This window comes from Hemicordylus capensis, chromosome 4, assembly GCF_027244095.1.
Source record: "Hemicordylus capensis ecotype Gifberg chromosome 4, rHemCap1.1.pri, whole genome shotgun sequence".
NCBI lineage: Eukaryota > Metazoa > Chordata > Lepidosauria > Squamata > Cordylidae > Hemicordylus > Hemicordylus capensis.
Window position 1 is genome coordinate 225,884,341 of NC_069660.1, and position 26,890 is coordinate 225,911,230.

At 43.2% G+C, this 26,890-nt stretch overlaps 1 long non-coding RNA gene across 1 annotated transcript; it reads right to left on the reverse strand.

Annotated features, from left to right (window-relative positions):
• Positions 1 to 2,376: 2,376 nt before the first annotated feature.
• LOC128323800 (uncharacterized) lies at positions 2,377 to 26,495 on the reverse strand. The gene is made up of 3 exons (XR_008306472.1): positions 26,241 to 26,495; positions 21,166 to 21,203; positions 2,377 to 2,510 (listed from the first exon to the last, which is right to left on the reverse strand). It is a non-coding gene; the product is annotated as an uncharacterized LOC128323800 (long non-coding RNA).
• Between the last annotated feature and the right edge of the window lie 395 nt (positions 26,496 to 26,890).

Below are 26,890 nucleotides of genomic sequence, written 5' to 3' on the forward strand. Positions count from 1 at the left end.
CCCTGGTTTCAAGATTTGCCAGTACAGTAGTGATATCTGAGGAATGCTAATTGTTGTCTACCAGAAGCAGAGGCTTAGTTCCCACTGAGGTAGTAAATCTATGTCTTGGATCACTTTAGACTAGAAATAGATCTCACAGGATAGAAAGTGCCTCCATACAGAAATGCAGAGGCCCATTGAGCATGCACGGAGGTCTCCAAAATGGTCACCACAGTGGAGGGCAGACAAACTCAGAACAGACCAAAGACCGCCTGAACCAGGAGATTTGAACATAAATAGAGGCCAGTTGGGGAATAGAGGGAACTTCTGGAGACCCCCCTGCGGCTGAATCTAAGTCCCTGGCCCAGTTGGCATTAAGTAAAATTTAATTTTTAAAAGCTTAAATTTTTGTGTGTGAAAAAAAACCTGTTTGACATTGAACCTGTTTGCACATCCCAAGTGGTGGGGCTCATCACGAAGAAGATGTTCTCTTAACTACCTAGGGTCTAAGCTGTTTAGGGCTTCATAGGTATTTTGCCTAGAAACGTTTTGGCAGCCAGTGTAGCTCTTTAGTATAGGAGTGATATGGTCTCTCCGAGATGACCCAGACCAACCTGGCTGTTGGATTCTGCACCAACTGCAGTTTCCAGACTTTGTACTAAGGCAGCCCCACATAGAGCACATCGCAGAAGTCAAGTCTGGAGGTTACCAGCTTATGCACCACTGCTCTAAGGTCATTCATCTCAAGAAACTGCTGGTGTAAAACTAAAGCTGATAGAGCAGCTCTGGCCACGGCCTCAGACTGGGACACCAGGGAAAGGTTAGGATTCAGAAGCATCCTCAGACTGCATACTTGTTCCTTCTGGGAAGGTTCATTCTGGGGAGGTGTGACCCCATCCAGAACCAGCAGATCAAAATTGTCTCCCAAGTTCTCACCCTGGACAATAAGTGAAGGTGAAGTGTTCCATCGAGTCAGTGTCGACTCCTGGTGACCACAGAGCCCTGTGGTTTTTCTTTGCTAGAATACAGGAGAGGTTTACTGTTACCATCTCCTGTGCAGTATGAGATGATGCCTTTTATTACCACTGTCTTATCTGGATTCAGTCTCAGTTTGTTATCCCTCATCCAGCCCATCACTGCTTCCAAGCAGGCATTTAGGGAGGTTATGCCTTCTCCTGATGATGTTGACATAGATAAATAGATTTGGGTGTCATCAGCATAATGATAACACCCATCACTAAATACCCTGATGATCTCTCCCAGAGATTTCTTGTGGATATTAAAAAGCATTGGAGACAATATGAAGCCCTGGGGAACACCATTTAAAAGTTCAGATTTTGAAGAGTGACAGTGTCCAAGGACACCATCAAGCACCACCAAGCACCGCCTCCCACCCCCCAACCCACTCAGATGTTCCAGATCAGTACAATGGTTGATAGCATCAAAAGCCGCCGATAGATCCAAAAGGACCAAGAGAGTCATACTCCCTCTGTCAGTTCCTTTCTGAAGATCAATCTTAACCCCATAGCTCGCTCAAAAGTCAGTTTGAAATGGGTCTAGATAATCAGTTTCCTCCAAGACTGTCTGGAGCTGGGAGGCCACCACCCTCTCAATTACCATGCCCAACCATGGAATATTAATGGAATATTAACAGAGCCTTCCTGAGAATATAGGTTACTTAAAGCTTCATATTGTCATAACTGTTAGGCCATTACTGCTCATGTGGCATTCATCAGTGGGTATCTCTCATTGGGAGTTGGGAACTTGCAGGTTATCACTTTGATTAGCTGCTATAGACAACTGGTGGTTCTCATAATTGCCTCCGCAAATCTAAAATGAATATACATTTTCTCTGACAAGGAAAAGGGGGAATATATGCCTACTGGAAGCTTTAGGTTCCTATAATGCCATGGAGATCAAATTAAAAAAGGAGAGGAGGGGGGTAAACCTGTTGCTATAGTATTCCATTAATTAAACATAAAGAAAATATATGGCATTGACAGGTTTGGTGGTTGGCTGCTAGTTGTTGGACAGAGAAAAGTATTCAGAAGTTTTACTATGCATTCCATAGAAGATAGTGCCAATTAAGAACTTGCCCCCTTAAATTTTTTAGTGTAAATTACTGTGTATAGTTTGTCAATGATTTAAACATTCCTTTTTCCAGGTAGTTGCTTGAAGCACCTTATGGCATGTATAATGTTGAGAAAGTACAGGTAAATGAATTTCTACAGTCCTCCTGAAATGTATACAGTCTGGGCTGGAGTATACAACTGAGAAAGAAATGGGAATGAATATTTTAAACAGGGCCATCCCTGGGAAGGTGTGGGGCTGAGGGTGAGCGGCACTGCCCCTCAGCCACACTCCTCCCCTTGCCCCACCCTCAAATAGCCTCCTTTTGAAGAGAGTCAAAGCTGAGCGTCAAACCTGATTTTAAAGGGATTCGCTCCTTAATAACTGTGCTTAGTATTGCAGCCCAAGTCACTTCTATAACTCAGTGGCACATTTCTCTTCTCAGAAACACTGACATCCTGCTGTAAGTCAAAGAAAATAATGCAGATTTTAGAATGATCTAAAAGCAAAATCCTGATTTTAATGCAGGTCTTAGAATGATGCATCTCATGGACAAATTTTCTCTCAACAAAAGTCTTTATAATCAGCCAGGGCTGTTCCCACATGGCAATTTTACTTTCCTAAACCAAAGGAAGGGCAGGTGTGCATTCACATATCATCCTGATTTATGTCGAAGACCCTGTGAGCTATCAGGCAGCACTTCACACACAATTCGGGTTTTTCATTGCATGTTAGAGGTTTGCCTGATTTATGACAGGGGTAAAAAATTCCTCTTATTGCATTGGTTTTTGGGGCAGATTCAAAATATCCAGTATGCCCCATATTCGCAGTACTTCACCCCTCTTAATCCTGTAGCAAAGCCTGCTGTCTAGGAAAGGCCCAGATGACATTTTCCAAAGTTTGCTTTAATTTTGATTTCTTGTATGTTTTGTCTTGTCATGGCATCTTATCATGTCTTATCATCTTGTCTTATCATTCCATCTTTTGGAATGTGGCATCCCATAGGAACATAGGAAGCTGCCATACACTGAGTCAGACCACTGGTCTATCTAGCTCAGTATTGTCTTCACAGACTGGCAGCGACTTCTCAAAGGTTGGAGGCAGGAATCTCTCTCAGCCCTATCTTGGAGAAGCCAGGGAGGGAACTTGGAACCTTCTGCTCTTCCCAGAGTGGCTTCATCCCCTGAGGGGAATATCTTGCAGTGCTCACACATCAAGTCTCCCATTCATATGCAACCCTACTTAGCTATGGGGACAAGTCATGCTTGCTACCACAAGACCAGCTCTCCTCTCCCAATCCCTCTCCCGATCCCAATCCCAATACTGTGTCCCAGCGTTGCATCATTTCAATGGAACATCAGTCCTAAGAAGAATATAGATCAGGACATTTACTGAAATAATATGGTTCTGCAATGGTTTTCTGGCCAGATTTCTTGTTTGCATCTTGCCCACCATTAACATGAAAGCAAGACAGGTATTTAACAATCATGCTTTTTAAGATAAAAGTCACATGTATTCTTTTCACGCATAAATATTTTGAGGTTCCTGTAAAAATAGGACAACTTTTTTAAAAAATTCTTCGTGAATCAGCCCCTATATTTGAAACAAATCGTTGCGGCAACAAGGAATGACAGCCTGACAGCCTAGGAGGTTATTAATGGCAGTGGCAGCCTGCAAATCAAAAATCATGCCACTGCATTTGTATGAACGGCAATTTGTGCTCCACTGAATAACCACAAAGCCCCTACTCCCCCCAAACTGGAGGGATTGGTAGGGAGAGAAGGAATCATAAATATAGCATGTTTTCCCAGTGGGAAAAATGGCCCGAATGTAATTGGTAAGTTGGGAGAACAACAATGTGCAGAAGTTTGCTAAATCTGCCTAAGCTTATTGCAGGTTGCAGAGATAGTTTAGTTCTAGGGTTGCACACACAAAAAGGAGATTTTTTATTTCTGTTCATGTAGTGTAGAGCTAGACAACCTTTTAATTTACTTTCATTTGTAGTCCACTGTATGGCAGTGGTGTAGTGCTTCAGGGATGGGCAGGGACACAGTCCCAGTACTTTTTTCCATCCAGGGTCTCAGCAGGGACACAAAGCCCTTGACTTTCTACACTGGAAATAATGTGATGCTCTATTCCAGCCACCTAATGGCTCAGCGGGGAAATGCTTGACTAACAAGCAGAAGATTGCCAATTTGGATCCCTGCTGGTACTATATCAGGCAGCAGTGATATAGGAAGATGCTGAAAGGCATCATCTTGGACTGCTCGGGAGGAGGCAATGGTAAACCCCTCCTGTGTATTCTACCAAAAGAAAACCACAGGGCTCTGTGGGTACCAGGAGTCAAAATCAACTTGATGGCACACTTTACCTTTACCTTGCTATTCCAACTGTTTATTACCATGCTTCCTGTCTTAGGATCATAGGAAGCTGCCTTATACTGAGTCAGACCCTTGGTCTAGCTAAATTAGTATTGACTACACTGAATAGCAGTGGCTCTCCATGGTTTCAGGCAGGAGTCTTGCCCAGCCCTAGCCAGAGATGTTGCCAGGAACTGAATCTGGGACCATCAGCATGCATTTCCTATTGTGGACTAGTGTCAGGACATCCTAAAATGAATGACAGGGAATACCCGCTGAAATGCACTGGTTCCTTCCAAATGACCATGGAATGCACTAAATTCTCAAATGGCCATTGGCCACTCAGAAATTCTATGCCATTTGGAAAAAACTAGTGCATTTCACTGGGCATTCCCTGTCATTCATTTTAGTACATTCCCTAGAATCTGCATGATCTTTGACTACTTGTAACACAACCCCTCAAATTATTGCATCTATCTAAGTGAGGGGTGTGGCTAAGTTAGGGTGGCTGTGACTATGGGGGCTGTCATGGAAAGTGCCTGCACTTCTGAATTTGTGACTACATTACTGCTGTATGGAAAATGGAAAAGGCAGGAAACAGTACTGGAGAATTGGTCCTGTGTACCAGCGATTCAGCTCAACTGTATTGGAGTCAGTGTTCCCTCTAACAAGGATTTCCAGATGTTGTAGACTACAACTCCCATAATCCCCAAGCAAAAGCCATCGCAGCTGGGGATTCTGGGAGTTGTAGTCAATGACATGGGAATCCCTGTTAGAGGGAACACTGGTTGGAGTTCAAACTGGATCAACCATGCTACAGCATTATAAAGTGCACTTCTCAAGGTATTGAAATCCCAAATCAGTCTAGTAGAGGACCACCCTGGGCAACATGTGGCATTGTCAATAAACTGCAACTATAGCTGGTACTTTCTTAGCATCTCCAACTAAGTCTATTACACTATACCACAAGTGGTTAAATCAAGTGAGTTGTAGGTGGAACTTGATCAACAGTAGGGATCTCCAGAGGAAAATGGTTTAATACAAATGTTGTTAAAACAATGTGCTTGGCACATTATAGCCACACATTAGTACACCCTAAAACCATCTACTTCCTCATCACAGTTTTAAACCGCTACCGTGAGAGAAGAAAGGAAAACAGTTTGTCAGGTAGCACAATATAAGAATAATAGGTCTCAGTGGCTTGCAAGAAAAGGGGTCCTAACTAATTTGTATATTTTAGTTATACATGTTGAACATAACTGTCATAAACCTAGTAGATATTTCTTGGATTTTGGGACAGGCTTTTCACACGAGGAGGCACAGCATCCAGAAAGGCTTATTCCCCTACACCTGTCTTTTGACAAATTAAGAACTGGCAGCAACCAACTTACTTTTAAAAAATTTCATCTGTTGCAGCCAAGTTGTAAGCCGATAAACTATTAAGGAAGGATTTTGCTTTTAAGTATGATTGATCAAGCCGTGTTCAGTATACCAGTGTGTCTGAGTAATTCCAGGAGGCAACAAGCACATAATTAACCATTTGACAATAAAACCTAATTGCTTCTGATCAGTTAACATTGGTGAAAACTCCCTCATCACGGGTCATTTCTCAGTTAACAGAAGAACCATGCCAGTGAAATCAAGTTCAGAGTGTATGCTAAAAAGCCTGTCCAGTGATATGGGGACTCAGGGCCAATCACATGTTAGGAGAGTAGTTTCCATTGGTCGAATTTTATGACATGTTAGTAATATCTGTTAGGAGGAATCAGATGGGTCAGGCAACTGAATTGCTTCCTCCTAACAGATGTTACCAAAGCGTTGTGGGATCCAGCCAACACTCAGTTTGCCATTCTTCACGAATGAATTTATGGCAGCTCACTATTATACAATAAAAAAGCAGCAGTATGTAAAACCAGTCATAACAGCACAAAAATAAAATTGACAAGAAGCAATAAACAGTATAACAAAAGTATAGCTAGGGTAATGCCTGCTAGAATAAAAAGTTTTTCCAATTACATTTAAAATTAACTAGGAAGGAACCAAGCCTAAATCAGGAAGCAGGAAGTTCCAAAGATACATAGAGACTATTCACACACGCGGAGGGAACTGGGCTAAGGAAGCCCAGCCCAGTTTCCCCCACACGTGTGAACCGCTAGGAGCGAGCCTGCCTAATCCCCCACCCCACCCCATTAAATGACGTTAGTGGAGTGAGCCCTCTGCTAAGCCCCGTTTTTTGGATTGTGAGTTGCCACAGTGTGGCTCCGCGCCATGGCAAATCATGGGGAGACTCCTGACCAGGAGGCTACAGCAAGCCTCCTGATGTGCGGGGGGGGGGGGGCGCTCACCAGAATGCCCTGTGCACTTGTGCGGAGCATTCTGGGGCTTCTGGGAGCCAGGCAGCCCCCGATGGCCACCACCCCTACCGGCTCTGTGATGGAGCTGTAATCATGTGGGCAGCCGATCCGGCTGCCCAGGGCAGGCTAGCCACTCGCGTGTGGGCAGAGCGGGTCTCCCTGCCAAACCCCATCTGGCTCTCCACACTGCTCATGTGGAGAGCCTCATAATATATATACTGGCCCTCAAACGTGCCAAGCATCTGAGTTCCCATCCTTACCCTGCAGGCTAAATCTTGAGGGAGGACTAACAATATCTGGAGCCAGCTTGGCTGCAGGAAGTTGCTGCAAACTACATGGTCTGTCATCCTTCCATTGTTTAGCCCCTATTCCAGGTGGATTTTCTGCTGGATTAATTATCTTAGCCTCAACCTCTCCAGAAATTAGCCCCTAAAGTAGTTGGAGAAACAGACTTGCTTATGGTTACTGGAGGTCATGGAGACAGAGCTGCTACATCCATCACACCCTTCGAGTGCTGCCTCTGTTTTCCCTTCTTGGTCAGCTGCCCCACATTTCCAGCAGCTATCCACTGCATAGCTGCAAGAGCAGTGCCGAATATCACTTATCCTCCGGAGGCCTTTCCCACTATCATGCCAGCATGGCGTCGTGGTGGGAGTGCTGGACTAGGACCAGGGGAGACCCAAGTTCAACTCCCCATTCAGCCATGATGCTTGCTGGGTGACTCTGAGCCAGTCACTTCTCTCTCAGCCTCACCTACTTCACAGGGTTGTTGTGAGGAGAAACTCAAGTATGTAGAACCCCGCTCTGGGCTCCTTGGAGGAAGAGCGGGATATAAAATGTAAAAATAAATAAATAAATTAATTAAATTAAATAAGTAAGTAAGTAAAATGGAGCCTACTTAGGAACAGTAAAGCTTTACCCCAAGCAAAACAAAAGCAACAAGGAAGCTATAAATATTGGTTAAGATTCTAACAAAGCACTTGCGGAAGGATGTTGTGCTAGCCAGGAGCGGTGTGTCCTAAGGAGCCAGGGGGCATCAAAGGAGGTGCAGCTGCCTCTGCTTCCTGGCAACAGCTCAGGTTGCTCCTCTCTCTCCCACTCCACTTGAGAGCCATGCTGCCTGCAGGCTAGCCATTTCTAAGGTAGAGCAAGGCAGAACTACCTGACGATTGGGCAGCCTGCAGACAGCGTGGCTCTCAAGCGGAGCGGGAGAGAGAGGAGCAGCCCAAGCTGCCACCAGGAAGCAGAGGCAGCTGCACCTCCTTTGGCGCCCCCTGGCTCCTTAGGACAAGCTGCTGGGTGCTAGCGCAAAGCTTTTATGCTAGCTATGTATGCTAAGTGCAGAGCACAGGTTCCAGACTAGTGTTCTGCTATTGTGAGCCTGCTTGCACTTGTTTTGAGGGGGATTTCTGTGCTATAATACAATTTCGCAAATCCCTGGTTTTCTAGCACAACTATGCAATCTTCTTGTGGTCAGCTTTGCTCATTACACAAGTACTTTGTTAAGATGTCACCATGTCTGAATTTCAAAAACAATTCTGATCTGCAGGAATGTTTGTCATCTTTTACAGATTATAATAAAAAGGCAAGAAAATCCTCTAGGGGGGAAAACACTATTATTTTCTTGTAATGGTCCAGTATGATTCCTCCCCACCCACCCACCCTTTTCAGTATCAATGTTTGATATATTTCAGTCATTTGTCATTTTGATACTGAAGCATACAAAAAACGTGTGCCTTTTGGGTACCTTGCGGAGGAAAGAACAAAAAAAATATTCTGGTCTACAAAAGAAACCTTTTTTATGTCAACACAAAATATAAACAAAGCAGCAAAATGGAGTATCAAGAAAAATAATGCTCTTGCCCATCTGTTACATGGGGAAAAAAATCAGCTCCAATATTGTATTGTGAAATGCAAACACCAACAATAGGAGAGATAAAAAGAGACATATGCTAGCAAGAAAGAATAAAAATGGTTTGTGATAAGTTATGAGCTAAACTAGTATGGAGAAATGCATCCAGACAGGACCAAAAAAATACATCTGCTGATGCATATCTCTGGTAATTGGTATATTTGCAACATAAGCTTGAAACAGGAGTCTACTTGCAAAGTAATGCAGGATGCTCATACTGCATCCATCCAACCTCCTTGCTGTTAGCACTCTACTCCATCTAGAAGTTTGCAGTGTGGTTCACAAACACCATAATAATTGATAGTGTTGTTTGTGTAGCCTCTTTCTCCCTTGGACATATCTGCCTACCTATTCTATCAGCATGTGATAAACCCTAATTAGCAGTTACAGTTGTGCATCACATCTGTATCTACTCCGACAGCATACCCCCATGGTATCTATTTGGCTGGCAATATGCCAGACATTTTTTGCTTTGAGAATGGCTACTGAATTCTAAAATTCTGGAGGAAAATCATATCTTATTTGAAACATATTTCATAAGCCATTACAAACGTAGAGCTCTTGTTTCCAACATGATTTTTGAAGAAGCTTTTTTAAAAAAAGTAGTAAGGAAATAAACATCTGAAATTGAGATTTCAAAACTCTCCCCCCCCCTTTCCATTTTTGAATTTTTATGTAGACATATGATAGCTTCTTATGAAGCAAACTACTGACTCATGATTTCCATCCCCACAACTTGGCATTCTATGCTGACTGCCCTCCAGCTTGTTAACCATCTGCACCCTAGAGGCCTCTGGCTGAGGGACCACAACCATTCTCCTTCCTCTTCTCATAGTACATTGACTTCCATGGCCTTTCTAAACAGTGCGGCTCTCCCCTGGAGATGAGGGCAGTGAGCATCATAATCCTTCCCATAACATCTTACCTGCAAGTATTCCCTGAAGATGCTTAAATCTTTAGCTTGCCAAATACCTTTGTCATGTATATTTCTCTTACTATTGTTGCTTTTCTAATATTGGGGGGACCCAAACTTTCAAGCTAATTTAAAATTTTGTTTTCTGTGACAACTGTGGAATGAACTAATTTTTTGAGAAAGTGACTAATACAACAGAATCTGGTTGTGTCCTGATCTGTTGCAGGACTACAGGGGGGACATGAGGGAGAGTGCAATGGAGCCTTCAAACAGCCAGCAACTTCTAAGAAAAGTCAAACACTGCAAGCATTATTCATGGTCCAGGAGGACATAAAATTGACTCTGGCAGTTCAGTAAAATAACTGGAGATTAGGTAATGCCAGTTCCCATACCCTGCGGGAGATATAAAATACAGACTCAGAACGGATACTTCCTCTGCTTTGATCTTGCCAAATTACCTTAACAAAGCTTTTGTCAGTGTCTTCAGATATCTTTCTTGGAAGAGACTGGGCAAATGTTAGCTGAAGAAAGCAAATAGGAATGGCCATGTTTGTGGAAATATGTTCCTCATAGCCGATAACTTGAACCAAAACAAAAGATAAGAACCAATTCCAGAACTGGTTATGTTCTCTGATTCAGGCATGTACTCCGCTTTGCACTTGGTTCATTGCTGTAAGAAAATTTCATGATCTAAAACAATGAAGAGCATTTAAATTTCAGGGCCCATAAACCTGTGATAACCATGTTGGTGAGATCCAAAATCTTTCTTTATTCCTGAGAGTATGAGTAATCATCTTTACATTATAGCCACTTCTTCCATAAAATACAGACTGGATGCCTAGATCAGGATCCCACTTACTACCGAGGATCTAAAATGTACAGCAAGCAAGCAGTGCACAGACAATTTTCACAGGAATTATACAAACCTCCCCCGCTCCACTGCCCCATAATATATAGAGTCAGCCCAAGTGACCTGCGATGCTCAGAAATGTCTGCATGTGCATACATTGTACACAGACTGTCGTACACTGAATAGAACATGTGAATGCGGCTTGGTCTTCTGTTAATATGAACTCAAATGCCCCAGTGGGCCAGAAACAACTTGACTTGATGTGTGGGGCACTGAGGACATTTTTTTTGCACATTGAGTATTTCAGTAAAATTGATTATAAAGATAAGCATTAATTTAAGCAATTAATTACTTGTGGGTCTTTTCCTCACCCCAAGGGCCCACAAGTTTAACCAAGGACAGTGGCCAGATAATAAACCCCCTCCCTGCTCAGTCAATGGGGCACCTGACTGTGCCAGCCCCACCACAAATACCACAGTTAGTGGCTTCTGCTGCTGCTGGCTACCTGTGGGACAGCAAAAAAATCCCCATGGGCCAGATTACCAGGTCTTATGTTTTGGAGGTTTGAGATAGAGATTGCCTTAAGCTTTGCTATTCTTGACTATTAATATGTTAACTGCTTCTTTAAGACAAACCAAGTGCCACATGGTTTATCTTAAAGAGGCAGTAGCATATTTATTTATTTATCATCATATTTATATTCTGCCTGATATATGTCTCCCTATTATTACAATATTAACAGTTGTGTTGAAGCGTTGCGTAGGAGTGGTAGTCTGTTCAGGCCTCTGTTGGGCTCTCTTAATCAATAAAAGTTTAATTTTCCTGAATCTTCCTGTACTGGAGTGTTACCAAAATTCCCTCAGTGACCCAAAACCTTGACCCAAACCCTGAAACTTTGGGTCAAGTGCTGAAACCCAGCAACTGTAATGACTGATGCCATGCCATTGATAAAGTTGCTATAAACATGGTGCAAGACAAATATCAGGTATTGGTTGACAGTAGCTGTATTCACACTGATTGCTTCTTTGACATAGCAACAAATGGCCATGGAGCACCCAGGCTATTCTGGGAGAATAAGACTATTTTTATTTACAGAAGAACGTGAGAAGATCAGAACACAGAAAGTGTGCTTTCTAATTACAGACTTTAGCCATGGGTCACAATGTGACTGTGTATATTGTTACTGTTGTCCCATTATTGTTGTCCCATTTTCGGGGTGAACTGTGGCATGTTGCCATGTGATCTAAACATGTGATAGTCATCAGGCAATCAGAATGTATATTTTAGTTTGTAAAATGCTCATGAGAATTTTCTTACAACTCACACAGGTGCAATGCCCTTTATCTTTGATCTTATCAGATTAATTCAGATCCACACAAATTAACAGATATAGAATTTGTCACAGTTAATTTAGCTTAAATTTAAGTTTAGACAATAAAAATAGCATCTTTCACATAAGTACCAGGTTTGGATCTTCTATAAGGATGTAGAAAATAAGGTTCTCTCATTCCATAAGAATGGTTGGCAAAGCTTCATAGCTTCTTGTCATAAGGGGGGGGGGCGTAAAAGTTTGCTAAAATACATGACTGCACACTCTATCAATCACATATTTTAAGGTCTCTAAAAAAAACAGTAGATCCTCTGTTATTTTATGAAGATCAACACCTGTGCAAGAACAATAATCCCTTAGCTTTTGAAGTAGCTTAACTTAAACAATCATGATTCACTCTAGATATGTTAATACATAATATCTCTTTTATCCTGCCCTTTCCAATCCCTATCATTCACAGTTTATATCTGAAGCAGGTTTGTCCATCATTCAGTCTTTCTATCCTTATCTAAATTTTTGCCCATAAATAAAACCTCCACTGAAGAACATTATTTGGCTATTTTCCCTCTTGTTCTATTTCCTTCCAGGATTTGTATCAAAAAAGACAGGAAACTAGACTACTGTATATCACTTCAATAATATTGGCCATATGTATGCACAGGATGAACTTCGAACGAATTACTGCCCTTAGAAATCAAAAGAATCATACTAGTATTAGATTCCTTGCTGCTTTTGCTTTACTGGCATCCTGCCTTTGATCTCTTCATTACGCCTTACTATATAGTTGTTATTTATTTATTTATTTATTTATTTATTTTATTTTATTTTATTTTATTTTATTTTATTTTATTTTAATGGGTTTAGAGGATATTTAGAATGACTTATGCCGCACCATTTTAATTACCAACAAGGGGGGAAAGAATCCAAACCCAGATTTATTTATTTATTGTTCAATTTTTATACCACCTTTCATAAAGCATCCCAAGGCAGTTTACAAAAGTAAAAATACAATAAAATTCCATAACAATAATTTAGAACCTTAAAATCAGTTAAACACTAAAAACCATAGAACACACAGATAGAGACACAAAACGATAACAGAAGGAACTCCTAAGGGGTAAATGCTGGAACAAATAAAAAAGCCTTTAGTTGGTTGTTTTTCTTAAGCAGCCACAGATGTTAAAGAGTGGACATTCACTGGGAGAGCATTCCAGAGCCTGGGGGCAACAGCACAGAAGGCCCTGTCCCGCATTCACAACAATTTAGTTTCTCTCAACATTAGCACATGGAGCAAACCCCACTCCCGCTCGATGACCTTGTTGGGTGGGCAGAAACTTTTGGGAGCAGGTGGTCCTCCCAAGATGTATATTTTAGTGTGAGATGGAGGAGTTCTGTGAGACACCTGAGGAATAATTTATTATTAGTTTATTAAATTATGTATAGTCTATGGGAAAACACTCAAGGCGGCTGAAATAATCAAAGACAATATGTGGGCACAAACAACATTATCAAGCTTATGTTCAGCAATGATCAAGGACAAGGGCAATGCACTTGCCTGCCAAAAGTGGAGGAGGGAGGACCATTTCATATGCAGTAGCTGTTGAAATGCTGCACATGTAGAGAAGAGTCTATCAGCCTATACAGGTTGATGATATAATTTGTTTATGTTTGCACAACCTGTTAGACACCTCTGTTAGGGGTGTGCATGGAACCAGCTGGTCTGGTTTAGTTTGAGTCCGAACTGGACCCGAACTGGACCCGGCCAGTTCGGTTCGCACCCCCTCGACCCCCCCGGTCTGGTTCGGTCCTGGGGGGGGTTGAGATTTTTTTTAAATTAATTTTTTTAAATTACACTTACCCCCTCTGGGAGAGTTGTTCAAGGTGGCGGGTGGGGGGGGGGTCCACAGAATTTTCCCCTCCCCCTGCCAGCATCCTTTATTCTCTTTGGCCACTCATCAGCCTTTCCCTCTCAGCGCAGCAGCCATTTTGGAGGCCACCACACCTACACAATGGGTCTCTGCGTGGCCTGAGACCCAGGCCATGCAGAGGCAGAGGCCTGTTGTGCAGGTGCAGCAGCCTCCAAAATGGCCACCGCACCAAGGGGGAAAGGCTGATAAGTGGCCAAAGAGCATATGGGAAGCTGGCAGGGGAAGGGATAACCTACCACCACCACAAACAACTCCCGCAGAGGGGGTAGGTGTAATAAGAAAGTTTAATTTTTTAAAAGTCACGAACCCCCATGGGAGTTCGGTCCAGGGTCAGACCAAACAGGGGGTGGTTTGGTTCGACCACGAACAGTCGAATTGAACCAGTTCAACACTGAACACGTTTCACATCGCTAACCTATGTACACAGGTGTAGGACTGGAGCATTTGTCTTGTAGGACTGGAGCATTTGTTCAAAGAAATTGAACCTCTTTACCTTCTCACTTGGTACTTGGATGTGGTTGTGAATAAGTAAATGGGTTCTCACCAGTAGGGATGTGCTCAAACCATGGTTTGAGCAGCAGTTCAAGCCCTGGTTGGGAGTGGGAAGCGAGAGATTTTAGAAAGAGGAGAGCAAGTCTTTATCTTGCTTCTTGCATGCAGCTTCTTGCTAGGGTGGAGCTTGGCCCAAGAATCCCCATACTGCACAAGCACACACATGTGCAGGTGCCATGTGCCTGCTGGCACTTTGTGGGGATACTTGCAGGAAGCTCCATGGGGTGGTGGAGCAGGTAAGGACCTGCTCTCCTCTCTCTTAAAGCTCCTGCTCCCCACTCCCAACCAGGAATTGAACTGCTGCTTGAACTGCAGTTCAAGCACATCCCTACTCACCAGTTGATGGTGCTGTCTGGCCTGCCTCATAATTCACATACTGATCCTTTCCACATCCCCATACCCAGAAAGCAACCTTTTAATTCTATGAAGTCTTTTTCACGTGCTGAGCTAAGCAATGTGGAGCTATGTCCAATAGGGAAAGTATATCTGTGAGTATGTCATCAGATTCGTAACAAATTACAATGCAAAAACTTGCATATGGAGAATATTACTTTAAAACTATACAGCAGTGTTGATCTGAAGACAAAGAAAACTAAGGTCTGCTATTGTAGTATCAACGGAACATCTAACGAGAATGGCAAGCAACTGCATCCCATCACATGTTCAGCTGGCCTCTGCATATGTGGGATTTTCCAGGCATGAAAATCCAGTAACAGTTCTGACCATCAATCAATTAATGTGATTAAGAGAAGACAGTTCTTTGAATTCTATAATTTCGAGGTCTTATCTGCTATAATCTTAATTATCTGCTATAATGTTTGTAACCTCAACAGGAAATGTTTGCTGACCTATATTACTACTAAAGATTAGACAGTAATCAAAATTTTCACTCAGGGACATTCACTATAAGACCTCCATGTGGTCCACTGATATAGAATTTCAGAGCTGCTTATTCAGAATCACCTATTTATGAACATTTAATGGCTGACATGCCACACAGCATACCACGGATGGTTCTGCACTACACGCGCTGCTTCAGATCATCTAAAACAATGCTGGCACTACTGTGCATGAATACACTTGCACTAATATGTAAAATTGCACAGTCATGCTTGTGTGTTGTTATGGCCATTTTTTCCACTGGTGTTAGTACTGCACAGGCATACTATGCAATTGTATAACATAGTACAAGACCGCTCCTGTGCAACATTGCTGGCTTGTTATATACACCCACAGCAGTGCAGAACTGCCCATGCTACATTGCGTGGCATGTCGGCCAAGGTCAACAGATGATTGTGCAGTTATTTAAAGTGATATATAGATAAGCAAAAAAAGCTACATTCACAGGAAAGCTTTTTCCATAAAACATAGCATCATTCAGGTCCTCTGACAACATCTAGTTGACAGTCCAAGTATAAGCATAAATTAATAAGCACCAATAGATGGGCATTCATATGTGCCATCAATGCTTCCCAAATCCCTTACCTCTTTTAGAAAGATACTACCTCAAGGCCAAGAATCATGCCATTTAAAAATAAATTAAAAGTGTAAACTCGTCCTTTTGCTATTTGCCATAAATATCCCGTTTTCCAATTAGAACAAGGTGTTCTGGATCACATAAATCTCTTTTATGGTTGTATTTGGTTTGATACTTAATCAGGCACTGCTTAACACTGAACTTTTTAACTTTCTTTTCAGATAAGTGCCATCAGTTTGCAAGGTGATTTAGAATGCAAATCATGAATAGTGCTCAATATTGTAAGCTCGAGTCCTTTATGAATCAGGACCCCATAAACCTTTGTCAATAGCTGTATTAAACACTTATTGACTAAAGTTTTATAGAGGCCTTAGTCACAATGGAATGGTGCCCCTGACATGATTCTAGAGCTCTTAGAGAGCATGGGGATTGGGTGCTGAGAATTTGTAATGACTTATGTTTCTATGCTAAGCGAATAGCATCAGAAAAGGCAATAAATAAATAAATAACCAACCACTAAGTCATAAATATAAGAGGTTTAAAAAGGGCAAGATATCCATAATTCTAAGCAGTTGTAAATACAAGCCAATTTTTGAGCTTGATAGCAATTTTTTAAAAACACACACACACACACACACACCAACAATACTTAATTGTTATAGCTTTTCTTGATGTCTAATAGGTTTCGGGCTCTGAGCTAACCATACTTATGACAGACCAAAGATCAGTTCGGGACTTGCATAAATGATCAGATGTGAGGTTTTTCAGAGGAAATAATTCATGCAAACAAGCCAAAACAATGTTACAAAGGAAGAGAGGGGAAATTCATGTTGAGATATAGAGAAATTCCCTCCTGAATCCAAATTGGGTGATTAGTCTGATTCTGATAGATCCTGAACTTTAGCAAAACAAATTTACTGAGTAACTCTAAAAATGTTGATATTCACACCACTAACCACTAAGAATCCGGCCTCCCATTTTAGTGGTGGTCCTTCTGCTTCACCAGAGGTTGAAAGGGAAGACTCCCAGCATCATATATGGGGAAGGGGGATCCTTACTGAGCATAACAGATCTGAGGCTGAGAAATTGCTTCCTGATTTCTGTCTAGATTTGGAGATTGTTGCAGAATGGTGGTTGTCAGATGAGGTAAAGGTAAAGTGTGCTGCCAAGTCGATTTAGACTCCTTGCGCCCACAGAGCCCTGTGGTATGTCTTTGGTAGAATATAGGAGGGGTTTACCATTGCCTCCTCCCGCACAGTATGAGATGATGCCTTTCACCATCTTCCTATATTGCTGCTGCCCCATATAGTACCAGCGGGGATTCTAACCGGTAACTTTCTGCTTCTTAGTCAAGCATTTTCCCAGTGAGCCACTTAAGGTGACTGTTGTCAGAAGAGAGACAGAAGTATATTATGCTGCCTTTCTCCCAAGGAGACCACACGTTGACCTTTGGCAGCATGGTGAGGACTGGGTCCTTCTAGAAAGACAAGCTAGGCTTCCAGTGCAATACTTGTTGGCCACTGCAGAGCCTCATTTCCAGCCCACAGCTTTTAACAACAGTGATAACAACCAGAGTGAGAGAGATATTTAGAAATGCTAAATGAAGTCTTGAGTTCCCAGGTTTAAATGGTTTCAAGCACAGCAAATAGCTTGAGAAAGTGGCTGCCAAAAATACTGTTAGATCTATCACTGGTGAAATGTGTGCCATATATAACTTATTCCATATATGAATAATTGCCTCAGTCATTAGGACTTGGCAGGTAGATGAGAAAGAATAAGGAGAGATTGGGGCAATGATCCAAACTGATGTTCCAGCACCAGGGCTTACTGGTGACAGATTAGTACTGTGGTGTAGCATGACCAGTTGCAGGGAAATATCTCAAGGAGGAGTTGGTATGTGTGTGTGCATGTGTACACAACAATCTATTTAGGATCTATTTATTGCCCAGAACCCAGCAGAGTGTGTTCATCATCTGGAATATACTCATTTTTCCTATCTGATCTTACATGAGGGAAAGTCTTATTTTCCAAAGTTTTTCCACTCCAGGAACCAGTACCTGTTTCACATCCTGAGAAAGATACTAAAGATGCTAAAGATTCTGAGGCATGCTATAGTCTCATGCTGGAGCACTAACAATCCAGGTGCTTAGTGTTTAGTCTAAAGAAAGGTCTACAAGTGTCTTCGGAGGATAACTAGTAAAACAAAAATGGGCCGAGAGAGCAAGAAGAAGGGGAAACAATACTAAAATTAAACACTCAGGCTGTTATCCCAAGCATCCTAACCCAGGCTAGGACAGCCCAGCCTGGGTTAGGCTGGTCGTGTGCAGCACCAGGATCTGTGTGGATCCCAGCACTGCCTGCCCACTTAACCCTTTCAAGCCTGGCTTTTAGCGGAGGTTGAAGGTGTGAGGTCGCCCTCAACCCAGCTGCCAGGATTGTTTGTCTAGAGCATCTGTCTCAGGGGGATATCTCCCAATGTGCCATGCTCATCACACAGTGCATTGTGGGATACCCAGGGGCCAGGACAATGAATCCTGACCACGAACAATCCACACTGCAGCAGAGCAGTACGAATCATCTGGGTGTGTGGCAGCATGCCGGAGACTTCTACAATGATAGTCTGGGGGGGGGAGGTAAGTTGTGCAGCCTCCCCCCCCCACCTGTCCACCCCCCTCTGCCCACCTGGTTGTGTGAATGTCTTCACTTTCAGCCACCACTGTATCTTTAACAGTAAAGGAGCAGGTCTTTGAAAGCACTGTTTCATGTTTTTTGTTGGGAGGAGTCCAATAAGCTCCATGTGGGAAAACCAGGTTGATTCCCTTAAGCGGATGTGCTAGTATTTTTAACAAAATATGAGCAGGATTGGGATTGGTTGAACAACATCTTACTTAAGTAGGATGTTTAAGGCTGGCCACACCATATGTGGAATAAATCCATACTCATAGTAAATGTAGGCAAAAGAATGTTGTCCTCAGCTTCTCACTGAATTCAATAGCTACATTAGCTATCATTTGAAATGGATCCAATGAGACACTGTCATTGACTTGTTTCAAAAGGGTCTTTTGGTTGATATGATGCTAATGGAAGTACCTTATAAAAGCTTCTGATGAAATCATGTAGGTATATGTTAGCATCTGAATTACTCTTTGGGGGGAAGAATGTCTTCCAGTGACATTGTCGTAATGACTGCTGCATTCACCACTTTATATCATTGCATGTAAGAGACTCTTGAGTTACCATTAAAGCCTTTCAGGACAATATATGGTGTCGTAAACTATAGAGTATGTAAAATTGTAGAGTATGCTGATGTTGAATAATTGTTTCATATGATATGCTATTTCATTATAATATACACATCCTTATGTCCACTGTAGGCATTGTTTCAATGGTATGGTTGCCACAGAAGACTTCCTTGGGGCCAGTGGATCAACATGGTTGTGGAAATGTTCCAGTCCTGTTCTCACATGCATCTGTTGGACAGCATGACAGTAGTAGTATTGCTGAGGAGAAGTTTGAATGTGCCTTTGTCACTGGATATAGCAATCAACCAAAGTGGTCTGATTTATTATATGATGGCAATTAGGGCACAATTCACATAAAACAGAACTTCAGTATTTGAACTTCAATTGCCCCAAACTCCTACTAACTTACATATCTCATCTCTCTCAACTATCTCATCTCATCTATCTCATCATAGATGAATAGTATTTCTTATTATCTGATCACCTGAAAGAATGTCATATAGAATAGTTGTGTTGCACATTTCCATAAAAGGAAGTGCATAACACAAATGTTGTGTTGTGCCAAACAAAAGCAGTTCATTTATGGAAGCCACTTTTAAAAAAAAACATTATATTAATTTAAATCAGATGTAAAATATACAGGCTTTCAAAACTAGTAGTAGCTCCCTGTAGTTCCCTTGTAGTGATCTAATATTTGCACCAGTAAGCACAAGTTCAAGCCCTCAATACTACTACTCTCATGCAGCTCTAGAAATATTGACATCATATATTCTTGTTCAAAATATGTTGCTCATTAAAGACTATTTTTTCCTTCTCTGGATTAAAAAAAATATTGCTAGTTAAAAGATTTAAACAGCTTTAGGCTTGGCACTGTGTTTCTTTTGCGTAAATCCTCATCAAGTATTAAATAATAGTCAAATGTGTCACACAGTATACGATTTACATGACAAAATCAGTATGGGCCATCCTCATCAAAGGTACCCTACAAATCTCAATCATTTCATTAAAAAGTAAAAGTTTGGAAGCAAAATGGGTGCTTCTCTTGCTGTACTTTGCAAAGCCAAGCACATGGGAGGGGAACGGGATGCCCAGCTGAGCATTGAGTGTGGACCAGCCCTAGAGAGAAAGATGGCTACACAGATGTATGGGAGCTGCTGCATACAGCCCTCTCACTGTAATAGCTGTGTGCTGATGCATACCACAAGCCAGCCAAGGAGGGAGGTGGGCTTTCTTAAAGCCCTATGCTAAACAACTGTTGCATGCAGCACTGTGCCCACAGCGGGATGGTTTGTGCCCCAAATCAGTGCTGCATTATTATTCTGGAACTTGATTCAATTATCAAATAAAGGCAATAAGACCTGATGGTCCACAGGTTGTGCAGCAGTACAAAGATGGAAGAAGCAGAGTTGTGCAAGAGCCGAGCTGTAGCAAAGACTTGTTCTGCAGCTCTGTGCAGAGAGCGGAGGAGCAATTTCGCTTCTCTCCCCTCGTAGCTGCAAAGGCCCTTTTTGCTGCCAGAACTGTGGCCTGGAGGGTCATTTCTGGAAGTGAAAAGGGCTTTTATAGGGAGAAGAGAGAAACAACATTTACCTCCCTTCCCGCTCCCCATGTGTAGAGGTGCGGAATAAGCCTTTGCCACAGCTAGACTCTGGGCAGCCTCTCTGCAAGTATGCAGCTTTCTTCCACTCTGGTACTGCTGCACAGCATGTGGGCTAATGTAAGCATTTATCAATGTGCTATGAAGTTGTTTGCAACTGCAAGACTCCCGTTATATGACATTTGGAAAACTCATGTATGCATAACTCGATGTCACCTCAAAATTGTTCTGTCAGGATATTGCAAGGCACCATGCTTATGTAAAACCTGTAGCTCTGTTAAAACAAACAGTATATGTATATAAAAACTGAGTAATTTCTCCCTCCTCTGTGTCACCCCTTCCATCAACTGTATTTGTTACAGCCAACAATTATTACTTGTCATCTGTGTTCAAGGAACTAAACATAAAGTCATATTCAAAATATATCCTTCCCTTAATGCCAAATATAGTTTATTGCTTGAAATAATAAAAAGAGAATAGTCAAGTTACACACGGACTCCACTCAAATAATAGACAAAGGAAAATCTGAAGTTGTCCCAGACTAAAAGCAAACAATGTTTTCTATAAGGCCACAGTAAGAGATGTTGTGGCTCATGCTTACCTGGCCCAGAGTGACCTGAAAATACTCCCCTCTTCCCCCTGTATGAAATAAGGAAGAATTGCTCTTGGTTACTCAGTGGTGTGGGAAAAGAGCTCTGGACAGATTTAGAAGCACACTCATCTTTCTTACTACCTCACATATTCCAGAGCTATACAAAACCAGTTTTGGCAATAAGTACCGATGATCTCTGGCTCCAATTAAGGTCTGGCTATACCAGAAATTTATGTACAGAAACCAGACTGAGCGCTGATGTCCCCATAAAATACAAGAAAGAGTGAGCCAGTGTCTAATCTGGAAAAGCTGTACTTGGGTTAAAATATACTAATCTGCTGAAATCCTGAAAGTACAATTTCTCAAAAATATCCCCCTATTTCACAAGTTAACTGAGATCATAATGATGCTTCTCCAGAAAGTGTATCAACACAACTCTTGATAGACTGCTTTATGAGCTCATAAACAGACCTATTCCCTGCCCTTGTAAGTGGCTTGGAAACTGTTGCTAACGTCTTCCTTAAAATTCTGGTGGTTGTGGGAATATACCTCCCCACCCCCCACAGTTTAATGGATTGTTAATATTGGGTAGCATCCACAGTATTGGAGGTGCAACATTCACCAGCACAAAGCACTTTTCCCACCCTGTCCTCTCTACTGAATCTCCACTTCCCCAAGATGGCTAAGTCTGAGCAACCTTTAGCAAGGCATGGGATGCAGCACAGGCGACTGCAATGGGAGGAGAATATCCGGAAACCATGAGCAAAATGGTGTCTCCACTAACAGTTCTCCTCATGGTTTTTTGGATATTCCTCCTTCCCTCTCCAACTCTGCATTCCACATTCTTATGATCCCCCAACCCCTAATCAGTGGCTTTTTCAGGGGACTCATTAATTAGGAAGGAAAGGTGCCTTGTGCTGGCTCAAGTTGTGTAAGTGATACTGTGGTTGCTACCTATTAATTGTAAATTATCAATACTCTGGAAGATACAAGCTACTGGGCCAGTGCAGATGATATTTTTAAACATGTGATTAGTATATCAGTGTTTTTTTAAAATACCCACTTGGAAAACAGACAGACAGACCAATGTGGCTAGAGTGAATTCTTTCAATCACGTGTTTAGAATCTTACTGTACCTTCATTTCACAAATGCAAGGCTATCCCCCCTCTTGATGGATCTTGTTGAGCACCTCAGAGCCTATAAGACTTTCATCTTTCTCCTTCTTCCCCTATACCTTATGTAACTAGCAGCATGCATTTCCCCAATGAACTTCTTTAATTTGAACCTTAACTCCAGATATTCTTAATTGGCAGTGCTCCTCTCACCTGTGCACAATCCACTGCAGTTGGGGTAGATAAGTAATCTAACCCCTCCAACTCCAATGCCTCTCACTCTATGATCCTTGTCCCAAGCTTCCTTTATTGTATTTCCAGCTTCAGACAAGCACATTCCCAAAGAGTACATAAAATGATACAGTCATGCACAGTAATCAGCTTTTGAGATGCAATCCTTTTCCGAGGCAAAACTGAGCACTCTGGCTGCTTTATCTTCTCCGATGTGCTTACCTACCTGCCTGCTGTACTTGTAATAGCACAAATTACATGGGCATGTTTGGAGATCTCAGAGTGCACCTCAGATTGTGTGTGTGTGTGTGTGTGTGTGTGTGTGTGTGTAAAAGGGCTTGCAGTTTGCAAACATTGCTCCATATATCAACTTATTATCACTCCCTGTGACTCTAGTCTTTTCCTATCTCTATGGGTTTCATTTGCCATGCTTTTCAATCGGAGATTTTTCTGTTTTCTGGGAAAGAGATTTTCATGGGACTTGGGTGTTGTTGTTGTTGTTGGGGTTTTTTTTGTGGGGGGGGTTGTTGGTAGTCTGGGCAAGGTCTGGAACCTCAGCTGCAAAAATGGCATATTTCTATATTTTGTGGTTTGGTCTGGGAGTTTCATGTCAGTGAGCGAAAGAGGCCCAAGCAGTTTTAGACAGACAGATAGATAGATAGATAGATAGATAATAGTAAACAATATAGTGAGCTCCAAACTAGGAAAACCCCTTTTGTAGAAAAGGATCCTCACAGTTTCCAAGCCCACAACTCCAGGTATCTGCTGGAGAGTGAAAAGACACAGTTTTGTAGATGTAAGTGGGGTGCTGAAAGGTGGGGAAGCTTTTGTGGTGACAATACACACCAGTATGCAATACTGGCACCTACCAGCTTCCCCTGCAGGGAATGAAGACAAAACCCTCCCTGCCACTATGATCCCAGGCTGGAAGTTAGTTTGTGAGTGTGGTGCCAGGCGCTTTGTGTGGCCCCACACATGGCCCCATGCAGCAGTAAGTACCAGTTCCTTTTCAAAAACACACACACACACAAAACACTATAGGGAAGACAAGATCTGAAACAGCCTCTCTGTTTCAATCCTTCACCCCCAACCTGACTGGGATTTTCCAGGTCAAAATGCTTTGCCAGATCCTAGCATCCTAGCAGGGAGAGGTGCAGTGTGTGTGTGTGTGTGTGTGTGTGTGTGACTGAAGAGGCTGTAAGTGGGATGGAAAGTGGGGGGGGGGTGAAGACAAAGGACCAAGGTGACCCCAAGTCTTAAGGATGTTTTTTGGTGGATAGGACTGCCCATTTTTTTCCTGTCACGGAAAAAAAAAATCATGTTTGAAACTCAGACACACACAGCTTTTCATATTTATTGATACCAGACAGTGGGTGAAACTTCTAAACAGCACGTTTGTCTTGTAAGCAGCAGTTTTCCTACCTACATGTTGGTTAGTTTGGCAAAGATTAAATTAACTCTCTCACAACTTTCCACCTCAGACATGGAGGGAAAAAACCTGTGCCAAAACTAAGTCCCACCCACAAAAGTAGATGGTCCTAACCTGAGCTCTATTCTATTTATAATTCGAACTAAATGGTGGTTGGGGGTGGGGACCACATTGCAATATGGACTATCATCTAATCACATGATACATCCCACATTCTAAATCCTATATTACTTCTGGTATTTAAACCCAGAAGTTTAAATACTTCTGTATTTCTGTATACCCTGTCAGGGTATCCCTGACAGTCAGGTGGAGCATGTGTGCCATGCAGCAGATGTTCACACAGTCCAACACTGACTCTACTGATGCCGTGACATTGGAGCCATTGTCTGTCACAATAAACCCCCGGGAGAGGTGTGGCAACCCGCCTATCCACTGCTCAGTTTGGTGGCTGAGTATGGCAGCCACCTCCTCCTTGGTGTGCTTGACATTCAAGGTCTCCATGTGCAAGATGGCCCACCTGTGCCAAAATACGCTGTGGGATGCACTAGAGCCAGAGGCAGCACCACTGGAAGTCCCCTCTCTCTCCGGACCCCAGTAGTGGGCAGTCAGGGCCAGGAAAGCAGTATGCATCCCACTCACACTGTTCCACAGATCAGTGGTGAAATGCACGCTGGTGCCAGCCAGTGCTGCATGCAGCATGGCTGACACGAGCTCCCTGCACTGCATGTACAGGGAGGAAACCACGTTCTGGCTTAATGTGGTCCTTGAGGGGATGGTGTAGTCGGATGCTAGCAGCTGGAGTATCTGGCGGAAGCCAGAGTTCTCGAACACCTGAAAATGCTGGTCATCAGTGGCCATCATCTGCCCTATGAGGTGGGTGAGGATACGTGCGTCCACGTGACCAGGCTTCATCTTGCCTGATGACTGTGTCCACCGCTTGACTGGCAGTGTGCCCTGCTTCATGGAAGCTGGTGCACTGCCCTTGTCAGTGCTAGTCGCAGGCACATGAGGGGCACTAGCGCTACCAGAAGATTCAAGGAGATCCAGGTGACACCATCGCATGTGTTGCCACATGGAGGCCATCCCCAGATGCTTAGCATCCTTGCCCTGACTGACCATGCAGTGGACACAGCGAGCAGTGGTTGGGGCATCTTGAGGAACCTCAAAATGCTGCCAAACTTCACTGCTCTGGGTGGCCTCAGATGCCACTGGGCACTGTCTTGGGCCTCTTGGGTGATGGCAGTCCTTGGGGGGCTGTTGGTGCTCGCCCACCACTGTCACCCACCCCTCTTCTACCCTGTGCTGAAGAAGAAGGGCCCGACTTCACTGGAGGAGGATCTGCCCCCTCTGACTCAGCAGCAGACCCTTCTCCCTCAGAGCCAGACTGGGAGGACCCAGCACTGGACTCCGCCATGACCTGGGCATCATCAGGGGCCCCCCCACTGAGTGGCAAAAGGAGCATTGGAAGGGCTGCAAGAGGGAGGGAAAACTGGCTGCACTGCCAGCCCTCAAGCCCCTGCCCTCCATGCCCACCACAGAAGAAGCTTCCCTGACAGGAGAGCCCCCAGCACCGCCAGGCTCTGCACCGGGCACCAGCCCCGGTGGATCACCACCTGATGGACCCGCCACTGGTCCAGGACCTGGCTTGGCAGCAGCAAGCTCCTCCAGATAGGAGAGCCTTCACACCACCACCTCACCTGGGCCAAAGAATTTACAGATGGGGACCTGTGGGACCCCAGGATGGGATCTTTTCTGCCCCCCACCCTGGCCCCCCGCACCAGCTTGGGGACCACTCCCACCTCTGCCTGCCACCTGCTGAGAGCTTTGCTTGCTACATGGCTCTCAGACATTCTCGAAGACCCTGGGGCATTTTTTTAAAAAAATGGGAAAATGGAAAGAAAGAAAGAAAGAAAGAAAGAAAGAAAGAAAGAAAGAAAGGGGATTTTTAAAAAAAACTATTTGGAGGGGAACCTTTTTTTTAAAAGCCTATGGGGGGGACCTTTAAAAAAAACCTATGGAGGGGGAAACCTTTCATAAAAAAAAAGAAAAAAGAAACCCTATTTAAAGAAAACCCCTTTTAAAACAAGCCTACCCACCCACTCCACCGACAATACAACACAATAAAAACAATGCAATGAATAAAGTACACAGTGGGGGAACCTATAAAAACAAAAAACAACCGGTGAAAACAAGAAACAACCTGTAAAGAAAAAACACAGAAAATATACCTCCCTACACCCAAAAATGAAAGCAGTCCCTATTTAAGGAACACTAAGGCGGGAAAGGGGGACAACAAAAAGTAATCACTTACCCCTTCATTGTCCTGGAGATCTTCTGCCCCACACACTTGTCAGGAGAAAAAAGGAATTCCAGACCAGTGGCAGGCTGGCACAGTGCGGGCGGGCGGGCAGGGACAGCCGGGGTGGGGGTAGGGCAGATTGAAAAGCTTTCCAGCTATTTCACCCACCCAAAAAACAAATTAAAATTAAAAACACTGAGAAAATAAATAAAAATGCTGGTGGGGGAAAAAGGCTGTGGGGATGGGGATGGGGAAGTGGGTGGGGAGGGAAGGAAAGGGGAGGACAGAGGTTCTGGACTCTGAGGCAGGCCGTGTGCTAAGCACAGCAAGAAACTGATTAACAAAGAAAAGCACCTGCTCCAGAGAAAACAAGGAAAATCCCACCCCCAAAGAACCCAGAATTAAATAAAAACAACTGGCAGTGGCTGCTGAGCTGAAGAGGAGGACTCTCTCTCTATCTGAACTCAGCCAACAGATTTAAAAGCAGCAGCCACCAAAAGCAAAAAAAGGAAAGTGGGGATTGGGTTAGGGAAATAGGCCAGAGAGATGCCTCAGGCCAAAGGGCCTGGTCCCTCTGGCCCAGAGGAGAGGGGAGAGAGAGACAGACAAACGCTCACTCACTCACAGGGGAAAAATTGAAAGCAGCAGAACAAACACACAAC